The following is an 11,221-nucleotide window of genomic DNA, read 5'->3' as shown; positions in this document are numbered from 1 at the left end:
TGTAGAGGTGTACGGTCTGCTGGAAACAGTCTAGTGATTTCTGTAGAGGTGTATGGTCTGCTGGAAACAGTCTAGTGATTTCTGTAGAGGTGTATGGTCTGCTGGAAACAGTCTAGTGATTTCTGTAGAGGTGTATGGTCTGCTGGAAACAGTCTAGTGATTTCTGTAGAGGTGTATGGTCTGCTGGAAACAGTCTAGTGATTTCTGTAGAGGTGTATGGTCTGCTGGAAACAGTCTAGTGATTTCTGTAGAGGTGTATGGTCTGCTGGAAACAGTCTAGTGATTTCTGTAGAGGTGTATGGTCTGCTGGAAACAGTCTAGTGATTTCTGTAGAGGTGTATGGTCTGCTGGAAACAGTCTAGTGATTTCTGTAGAGGTGTATGGTCTGCTGGAAACAGTCTAGTGATTTCTGTAGAGGTGTATGGTCTGCTGGAAACAGTCTAGTGATTTCTGTAGAGGTGTATGGTCTGCTGGAAACAGTCTAGTGATTTCTGTAGAGGTGTACGGTCTGCTGGAAACAGTCTAGTGATTTCTGTAGAGGTGTACGGTCTGCTGGAAACAGTCTAGTGATTTCTGTAGAGGTGTACGGTCTGCTGGAAACAGTCTAGTGATTTCTGTAGAGGTGTACGGTCTGCTGGAAACAGTCTAGTGATTTCTGTAGAGGTGTACGGTCTGCTGGAAACAGTCTAGTGATTTATGTAGAGGTGTACGGTCTGCTGGAAACAGTCTAGTGATCATAGGAATACAGAGACAGTGTCTGCCTAAAAATACTATAGCGACCTTAACCTGACACCTAGCGACCTCATCAAGAGTTTCAGACCTCTTTGTAACGGTTATTAAGGTATTGGCTTGACCGTTGTTGGACCCGGGTTTGAATCCCGGTGGGTTTACGCCAGAATTCGCTACATTGGTGTCAGAAGTAGGATGGTGCCCTTGAGGCCATCGTGGAGGTGTGTGGGGACTGATTATTATTTATTGAACCATCATTTAACGAGGCAAGTCAGTTAAGAACAAATTCTTATTTACAATGACGGCCTACACCGGGCCAAAACTGGGCGACGCTGGGCCAATTGTGTGCCACCCTATCAGACTCCCAATCACAGCCGGTTGTGATACAGCCTGGAATCAAATTAGGGTGTCTATACCCTATAGGGTGTCTGTATCCTTTAATAAACTGCAGTTTAAGGATCAAAGAGGCCCAGCCACAGTATATGTTACACCTGCAAAGAACCTGGTCCATCGCACACAACACGCAGAGATTGAACTGATTGTTATTTAAAGGCTCAATTGAATGACAACAGAGACTAAATACAACATGGAATTTTTTTTAATAGTTTGGGGTAGGCCTCGTCTCCGAGGAATGGTCCTCAGAGCCAAGTGCTGATGACAGGTTGTCTTATACTGTGCAGCTGGCATGGAACCAGTTAATGTTATAAACACTACCCTATAAATACCAGGTACACTGATCGGGTAATGTTATATATACTACCCTATAAATACCAGGTACACTGATGAGGTAATGTTATAGAAACTACCCTATAAATACCAGGTACACTGATGAGGTAATGTTATAGATACTACCCTATAAATACCAGGTACACTGATGAGGTAATGTTATAGACACTACCCTATAAATACCAGGTACACTGATGAGGTAATGTTATAGACACCACCTTATAAAATACCTGCTATGCTAATGAGGTAATGTTAATATAGACACCACCTTATAAAACACCTGCTACAATGATGGCAAAAACAACATTGCGCTGACCCTGGTGCTAGAGGGGGGGTACAGTCGGAGGTTGAATGTTTGAAGGGGTACTGGACTATAAACAGTTTGGAAACCACTGCTATAGAGGATAAGCAGCCTCTAAAATATACGTGAACAGACCATACATTTCAAAATGTTTGTTTTCTTGGAAAGCTGTGAGTGCTATTATATGATACAATGTCAGTACATGTTGCATTTACAACTGGTCTAAGTCCTTTCGTCAACTGATTTCAGCTGGTGGATTGACTGCATTGTTTGAATGGAATGTTGGCATATTGGCAGTTAATTTAAAAATGTATGGAATCATTCCTCTAAGCCGGTCTGCCTAGCTAGCTAACAAATAAACAGTGCAGATACACTCTTCAAATTCATTATTTTACACAGTATCTTATCACAGCTCTGGCAAACCACAGTTGACCAACTCCCTGACCTAAATGGCTGCCCCTTCATCCCATCATACATAAGAAGGTTCATGTCCATTCTAGTATTCTAATTCTATGGTCATTTTTGTTTGTTTACTATTCTTGTTGGGTCTTCTGGTCCCCACAAGTATAGTAAAACACGTCCACACATCCCCACACACACACACACAAAATGGATCTGGTTAGTAACCGTCTAGTCTAGGCCTATGAAAAGGAGACAATATGACATCCATCTAGCCTGGAGGATCAAATGACTGTCCAAAAACAAAGCTTCAGGTGGCACTGGTTGGCTGTCAGTTTGCCTTTCACAAATTTAAAAATACAATACCGTTTGGAAAGCACCATCATCACTACAACACTACAACACCTCATAGTGCTGAAAATATAATACTGATCTGTCAGTAGAAGCTAACATTTTTCCTCAACAGCTTTTGAGTGATTCTGAACAAATGGCACTTTTTTTTCAAAGTACCCTATCTTTACCCCAAAATGGCAAAATGAAAACAGATTAAGAAATTTTTGAAAATGTATTTAAAAAAAAATAAAAACAGAAATACCTTATTTACAGCCAGCTTGGAGTTTGCAAAAAGGTGCCTAAAGGACTCTTAGACCATGATAAACAAGATTCTCTGGTCTGATGACACCAAGATTGAACTCTTTGGCCTGAATGCCAAGAGTCACATCTGAAGGAAACCTGGCACCACCCCAACGGTGAAGCATGGTGGTGGCAGCATCATGCTGTGGGGATGTTCAGCGGCAGGGACTGGGAGACTAGTCAGGGTCGAGGGAAAGATGAACAGAGCAAAGTACAGAGAGACCCTTGATGAAAACTTTCTCCAGAGCTCTCAGGATCTGAATGTCCTTTAGTGGCCCAGCCAGAGCCAAGACTTAAACCTGATCAAACATCTCTGGAGACCTGAAAATAACTGTGCAAACACTGTGTTTTTGAAGTAGATTATCTTGATATATCGGCACGAGCATATCGGCAATCACCAGTGAGTTGCCTATGCTTTATCTTCATAATTTTGGTAAACTCCAAGAGGGCTGTCATGTGCCTTTTACTGAGGAGGGGCAACTGTTTGGCCACTCTACCATAAAGGCCTGATTGGTGGAGAGCTGCAGAGATGGTTGTCCTTCTGGAAAGTTCTCCCATCTCCACAGAGGAAGTCTGGAGCTCTGTCAATATGACAATCGAGTTCTTGGCCATCTCCCTGACCATGGCCCTTCTCCCCTGATTACTCAGTTTGGCCGGGCGGACAACTGTAGGAAGAGTCTTGGTGGTTTTAAACTTCTTCCACTTCAGAATGATGGAGGCCACTGTGTTCTTGGGGATCTTCAATGCTGCAGGATTTTTTTTAGTACCCTTTCCCAGATCTGTGATTTTTGCTCTGACATGCATTGTCAACTGTGGGACCTTATATAGAGGTTTGTGGCTTTCCAAATCATGTCCAATAAATTGAATTTACCACAGGTGAACTCCAATCAAGTTGTAGAAACATCTCAAGGATGATCAATGGAAACAGGATGCACCTGAGCTCAATTTCGAGTCTCATAGCTAAAGTTCTGAATACTTATGTAAATAAGGTATTTCAGTTTTTATTTGTAATACAATTGCAAACATTTCTAAACACCTGTTTTCTCACTTTGTCATTGTGGGGTATTGTGTGTAGATCGATAAGGATTTGTTGTTATTTAATCCATTTTAGAACGAGGCTGTAATGTAACAACATGTGGTGAAAGGGACGGGTTCTGAATACCTTCCGACTGCACTGTATTGCAGCAGTTACCAAGAAAAGATAGTTCCTACCGTACCCAACAAATTACAGCAATAGACTAAGGATATTCATTTGACAAAAGGCCCACTTATAACCTCTCTTAAACCAAACCAAACACGCATAAAAAAGACAGATCGAACTTCCTTTACCCAACTCAAATTTCTCAACAGAATTATATAAAACACGTTTTGCATATTTAAATAACTGGTTTAGATGAATAAATAGTTTACAATGATATGCAAAAACAATAAGGATAAAACCATTAATTTTTTATTTTTTAATTTCAGCTTTATTTAACCAGGTAGGCTAGTTGAGAACAAGTTCTCATTTGCAACTGCGACCTGGCCAAGATAAAGCATAGCAGTGTGAACAGACAACACAGAGTTACACATGGAGTAAAATTATTATGAATAGGAAAATAAATACATTTCTGAAATTGCATCCTACCTTAATAGCGAGTTGCACACTAGTAGCCGGCATTTTGGCGGTTTGTGTGGAATGAAAAAAATAATCTGCTAATGTCTTTTATCGTGTAAATGACATAGATTTGCTTGAAATGGGTTCATAGAATCAACCAATAGGTAGTTAGATCTACGCAAAAAAAACCTCGACATTTTCAAGTTACGGATTTGTCGTGAAAGCCCCGGTAAGAAGACGGCGCGTGGACAGCAGATATAGGAAGTTACAATTCGACAAGGACGAGAACAACTTGTCTACCGGTACAAGATTTTCGATTACCATTCAAATTGTATTAAATCTCAAGTGTCGAGTTGCTGCCAACTAAATCTAAATTATTGTTGCTTTTATGTTGATATTTTACTTTTTTTTTTTTTTTTACTTTTCAGTTTCGTATGTGAATATTTGTTTTTTTGAATCAACTTGTTTTGGAAACCTGGTGGGAAAGAAGCCTTCCTTGTTGTCAACTATAGAGCTGTACAGCATAGAAATGACCGGACCGTAATGTCAGGTGAGGAATAACATTTGATTAGTATTTATTGTATCGCAGGTGTTGAATGTGCTTGGTTGACATATTATGTAGGGAATGGGCTTTAGGCAACTCGTGTGAAAGTTGTGAGCTCTGTGAGAATACTGAAGTTTATTGAATTGTGGACGTGAAACAGAAGCATTTGGCATTTTTACCCCCCTGTTTTTACAGGCTGAGACAAGACTAGTATGTACTCGCTTCTCTTGGGAACTGGGTTCATTTGTAACTTTGAGTGTCAACTTTCTCTTCTCTAGACACATTCTCCTGTTAAGCCTCTGCACCTTTATAAAACCCGGAATAGAGTTAGAAAATGTGTCGCATAAATGTGTATATGTCAGCAGAAATATAATAAAAAGTCATATTCACATAACCCTTTTTATGTTATTATTTAATGTTTTGTAAAAGCTATGATTGTAGAAAGTGTAATGTTTATCTCTCGGTCTGTGTCTCTCTCTCTCTCTCTCTCTCTCTTCTTTCCCTTTCCCCCCTCATTCGTCTCTCTCTTTCCCTTTTCCCCCCTCATTCGTCTCTCTCTTTCCCCTTTTCCCCCCTCATTCGTCTCTCTCTTTCCCCTTTTCCCCCCTCATTCATCTCTCTCTTTCCCTTTTCCCCCTCATTCGTCGCTCTCTTTCCCTTTCCCCCCTCATTCGTCTCTCTCTTTCCCTTTCCCCCCTCATTCGTCTTTTCCCCCTCATTCGTCTCTCTCTTTCCCTTTTCCCCCTCATTCGTCTCTCTCTTTCCCTTTTCCCCCTCATTCGTCTCTCTCTTTCCCTTTTCCCCCTCATTCGTCTCTCTCTTTCCCTTTCCCCCCTCATTCGTCTCTCTCTTTCCCCCCTCATTCGTCTCTCTCTCTCTCTTTTCCCTTTCCCCCCTCATTCGTCTCTCTCTCTCTCTCTCTTTCCCTTTCCCCCTCATTCGTCTCTCTCTCTCTCTCTCTTTCCCTTTCCCCCCTCATTCGTCTCTCTCTTTCCCTTTCCCCCTCATTCGTCTCTCTCTCTCTCTCTCTCTTTCCCCCTCATTCGTCTCTCTCTCTCTCTCTCTTTCCCTTTTCCCCCACTCATTCGTCTCTCTCTCTTTCCCTTTTCCCCCTCATTCGTCTCTCTCTTTCCCTTTCCCCCTCATTCGTCTCTCTCTCTCTCTTTCCCTTTCCCCCCCTCATTCGTCTCTCTCGCTCTCTCCTGCCCAGTGGTTGCATGCTGATTGGAGGAGGGCAGTGCCAGTGTCAGCCAGCAGGATGAGTGTGTCTGACGGTGTGACGAGAACAACCAGCTTGGGCATGGATCAATTACAGCAACGGCAGACCGTCTTTCTCCAGATCTACCCGCGTCTGCCCCAGGACACCGCTGCATGTTGTACCCTCCAGGTCAGCCCTTGGGCCACGGCCGCTACGGTTATCCAGAACGCAGGGGCCACGCTGGGCCTGGACATGACCCGACACTACGCCCTCTTGGAGGTCAGGCAGGATGGAGGGGCTGAGAGGATGCTAAGGCACTCTGAGATTCCCATGGAGAGTGTGTTTGGGTTAAATGGCAGTTTGTTTATCTGGAGTACTTCTCCTGTCCTATTCGGTGTCCTGTGTAAATCTAAGTGTGCGTTCTCTAATTATCTCCTCTCTTTCTTTCTCTCTCTCGGAGGACCTGAGCCCTAGGACCATGTCCCAGGACTGCCTGACATGAGGACTCCTTGCTGTCCCCAGTCCACCTGGCCATGCTCCTGCTCCAGTTTCAACTGTTCTGCCTTACTATTATTCAACCATGCTGGTCATTTATGAACATTTGAACATCTTGGCCACGTTCTGTTATAATCTCTACCCGGCACAGCCAGAAGAGGACTGGCCACCCCACATAGCCCGGTTCCTCTCTAGGTTTCTTCCTAGGTTTTGGCCTTTCTAGGGAGTTTTTCCTAGCCACCGTGCTTTTACACCTGCATTGTTTGCTGTTTGGGGTTTTAGGCTGGGTTTCTGTACAGCACTTTGAGATATCAGCTGATGTACGAAGGGCTATATAAATAAATTTGATTTGATTTGATTTGATTAAACCATGACAGGATCTCCTCTATTTGGGTTAAACCATGACACAATCTCCTCTATTTGGGTTAAACCATGACAGGATCTCCTCTATTTGGGTTAAACCATGACAGGATCTCCTCTATTTGGTTTAAACCATGACAGGATCTCCTCTATTTGGGTTAAACCATGACAGGATCTCCTATTTGGGTTAAACCATGACATGATATCCTCATCACTATGGCCTCTGATTTGGCGGACTCACTAAACACAAATGCTTTGTTTGTAAATTATGTTTAGGCATTAACTCAAAATCTTAAGGTTAGGTGTTTAACTTCGAAGGGTTAAGGTTTGGAATAGGCTTAAAACAAAAATCTCAAGAAAAAAAGTATATTTCTGGATTTGAAATGGCAACTTTTGAAATAAGAGGCAGATGCTTACTCCCATCCCCCATCCTCCATTCCCACAATGCCCTAATAAAACAAAACCTACTTGAAGGTAACAGTGCTCACTGTGGCCGGTTTCCGGTTTCCATGTCATCTACCGACATCCTCAAACATGGATGGACGTTGAATGCTGAGTTGTATCACGGGGGACCTGGCTGGAATGGTGAGTGTGTAAGGGGAGTGTTACTCTGACTACACAGTCATTTACAGGCAGAGATCAGAGGATGAAAGTCTTCTTCCATCTCTACGTAGAGTAAACAATCCTGATAATGCCCTCTGATGCCCGATAATGCCCTCTGAATGCCCGATAATAATCTCTGGTGCCTGATAATGCCCTCTGATGCCCGATAATGCCGATAATGCCCTCTGATGCCCGATAATGCCCTCTGATGCCCGATAATGCCCTCTGATGCCCGATAATGCCCTCTGATGCCCGATAATGCCCGATAATGCCCGATAATGCCCTCTGAATGCCCGATAATAATCTCTGGTGCCCGATAATGCCCTCTGATGCCCGATAATGCCCTTTGATAAAGCCCTCGGATGTCTGATAATGCCCTCTGATGCCCGATGCTCTGATAATGCTCTCGTATGCACGATAATGCTCTCGGGTGCCCGATAATGTCCTCTGATGCCTGATAATTTTCTTATGATGCTTGATAATGCTTTTTGTGGCCTGATAATGTTATCTGATGCCTGATAATGCACTCTGATAATGCCCTCTGATGCCTAATGCCTGATAATGCTCTCTCTCTCTCTCTCTCTCTCTCTCTCTCTCTCTCTCTCTCTCTCTCTCTCTCTCTCTCTCTCTCTCTCTCTCTCTCTCTCTCTCTCTCTCTCTCTCTCTCTCTCTCTCTCTCTCTCTCTCTCTCTCTCTCACTCTCTCTTCACTCTCTCTCTTGTCTCACAAGAAAAAAAATAACAGTGACATAATGACAGCTAGTCGTTAATGTTAATGCCATTTCCAATGCAGATAAATGAATCAAAGTCTCAAGATTCAACATATCATGGATGTTTTAAACTATGGAGAAGTGAATACGAATTGAAGAAATTGAAAACTGAAGCCAACTGAAATCAAGACATAGGCACGTCTACCCACACGACTCATCACTCACTACTGGTATGACCACAGAGACGTCAAAAAGAAGAAGATTGTTTCATGCAAAATCATTACAGGCCGGTAAATTGATCTTACGCATTTACACTGTGTTCACATCCTTAATATATACCATTTACAGGACACTGTCCAGAGAGACTTACGTATGAGTTGCCCCGGGAATCAAACCCACAATCTTGGCGTTGCAAGCACCACGTTCTACCAACTGAGTCAAACAGGACCACGTCTATGTGTCTTCTAGTATAACATCCTTTCTGTGTGGTGTGAATGATGGAGAATATCTCTCTTTTCCTCTGAAGCCCGGAGGAGAGGGTGCGATACCTTCAGCAGATACTGAATTTAACCACTTGGTGGTTTAATTCAGTATCTGGAATGAAAACAGTTTTCTAGAGTACCATGGTGTCCTACCTGGTAACACTCCTGAGGTGGGAAAGAAGAAGGGACGGGATGAGGACAAGGAAGACACAAACCTGAGGTTGGACAGGACACGAACCTGAGGTTGGACAGGACACGAACCTGAGGTTGGACAGGACACAAACCTGAGGTTGGACAGGACAGGGACCTGAGATTGGACAGGACAGGAACCTGAGGTTGGACAGGACACGAACCTGAGGTTGGACAGGACAAGAACCTGAGGTTGGACAGGACACGAACCTGAGGTTGGACAGGACACAAACCTGAGGTTGGACAGGACACGAACCTGAGGTTGGACAGGACAGGAACCTGAGAAAAGACAGGACAGAAACCTGAGAAAAGACAGGACAGGAACCTGAGGTTGGACAGGACAGGAACCTGAGGTTGGACAGGACAGGAACCTGAGGTTGGACAGGACAGGAACCTGAGGTTGGACAGGACAGGAACCTGAGATTGGACAGGACAGGCCACTTGTAAAGTACACATGGAATGCTTTTTAAAAGAAAAGATTAAAAAGATTAAAATATTAAACTGCCAATTATTCCAAATATAGCACGAACAGTGTTGTTCCTGGTGGAATGAGATTAAAATATTAAACTGCCAAAAGATCACTGATAACTCTGTAAAGTAATGTAATTGTGTCTGAGTCTGAAATTGAACAGTACACCAATGAGATTGGTCTGAGGTTACCTGGAGTTCAGGGCTGTCGGCTGTGTATTCCTGTTTCGAATGTGTGTGTGTGTGTATATATGTGTGTGTGTGTATATGTGTGTGCGTGTGTATATGTGTGTGTGTGTGTATATGTGTGTGCGTGTGTATATGTGTGTGTGTGTGTGTGTATGTGTATATATGTGTGTGTGTGTGTATATGTGTGTGTGTGTATATATATGTGTGTGTGTGTGGATGTGTATATGTGTTTGTGTGTGTGTGTGTGGATGTGTATATGTGTGTCTGTGTGTGTGTGTGGATGTGTATATGTGTGTGTGTGTGTGTGGATGTGTGTGTGTGTGTTATGGCAGTGGTTCTCAAACTGTGGGGTGGGCAATTTTTAGAGTAGTGCATCATCAGTTCCTCTTGTCATGTCAGTCATTGTCGACCTTAGAGAGATATGTATAACTTGTCAGAAAGGTCAACTCGACCATGTCAACTGTTTTTTAGCCTATAGATATTGTTGTCATTTCTTAGTCACTCAAATATCACATGAGTACACATTAGACATGGCAAATGTATAGAATTGCTGGAAATATACTTTTAACCTGAAATATTATCTCCACCAACAAGAGAGGTGTGAACTGTTTGTCTCATGAACATTACTTGTCACCATAGAAATACACATGGCTTGTGCGCAGGGGGCGATTGGGATGTTCCCCAATCCGGGAAGGGAGGGGGGGGGGCCCGGAGTGAAAAAGTTAGGGAACCCCTGTGTTATATTGTATGTGTAATTCAGGGCTGTGTACTCCGGTGTCTACTGATCTGGAATCAGTCTAGTGTTGACTACTGGCTCAGTTCAGCAGGAACAGCAGTGGAGCCCAATCATCATCATCATCACTACCAACTCACCCACATGGACATGGGTGGTTTAAGCTAAATGTACGTTGTTAATGTAATTGATTTTAGATGTTATATTTCACCTTGTGGAGTGTTTTTATGAGTAATGTTGTTACTGTATCGTGGTTTATGTAGAGGTGTACGGTCTGCTGGAAACAGTCTAGTGATTTCTGTAGAGGTGTATGGTCTGCTGGAAACAGTCTAGTGATTTCTGTAGAGATGTATGGTCTGCTGGAAACAGTCTAGTGATTTCTGTAGAGGTGTATGGTCTGCTGGAAACAGTCTAGTGATTTCTGTAGAGGTGTACGGTCTGCTGGAAACAGTCTAGTGATTTCTGTAGAGGTGTATGGTCTGCTGGAAACAGTCTAGTGATTTCTGTAGAGATGTATGGTCTGCTGGAAACAGTCTAGTGATTTCTGTAGAGGTCTATGGTCTGCTGGAAACAGTCTAGTGATTTCTGTAGAGGTCTATGGTCTGCTGGAAACAGTCTAGTGATTTCTGTAGAGGTGTACGGTTTGCTGGAAACAGTCTAGTGATTTCTGTAGAGGTGTACGGTCTGCTGGAAACAGTCTAGTGATTTCTGTAGAGGTGTACGGTCTGCTGGAAACAGTCTAGTGATTTCTGTAGAGGTCTAGTGATTTCTGGTCTGCTGGAAACAGTCTAGTGATTTCTGTAGAGGTGTACGGTCTGCTGGAAACAGTCTAGTGATTTCTGTAGAGGTGTACGGTCTGCTGGAAA

General features: G+C 43.1%; 1 long non-coding RNA gene across 1 annotated transcript; it reads left to right on the top strand.

The window, feature by feature from the left end:
• Positions 1–4,356: 4,356 nt before the first annotated feature.
• On the top strand, positions 4,357–6,454 carry LOC124009149. Its single transcript, XR_006834231.1, has 3 exons — positions 4,357–4,687; positions 4,814–4,935; positions 6,140–6,454. It is a non-coding gene; the product is annotated as an uncharacterized LOC124009149 (long non-coding RNA).
• The last annotated feature ends 4,767 nt before the right edge of the window (positions 6,455–11,221 follow it).

The sequence above is a fragment of the Oncorhynchus gorbuscha genome, linkage group LG22, assembly GCF_021184085.1.
Source record: "Oncorhynchus gorbuscha isolate QuinsamMale2020 ecotype Even-year linkage group LG22, OgorEven_v1.0, whole genome shotgun sequence".
NCBI classification, from domain to species: domain Eukaryota; kingdom Metazoa; phylum Chordata; class Actinopteri; order Salmoniformes; family Salmonidae; genus Oncorhynchus; species Oncorhynchus gorbuscha.
Note: the sequence above shows the minus strand (reverse complement) of the source record. Positions and strands in the feature narration are given on the sequence as shown.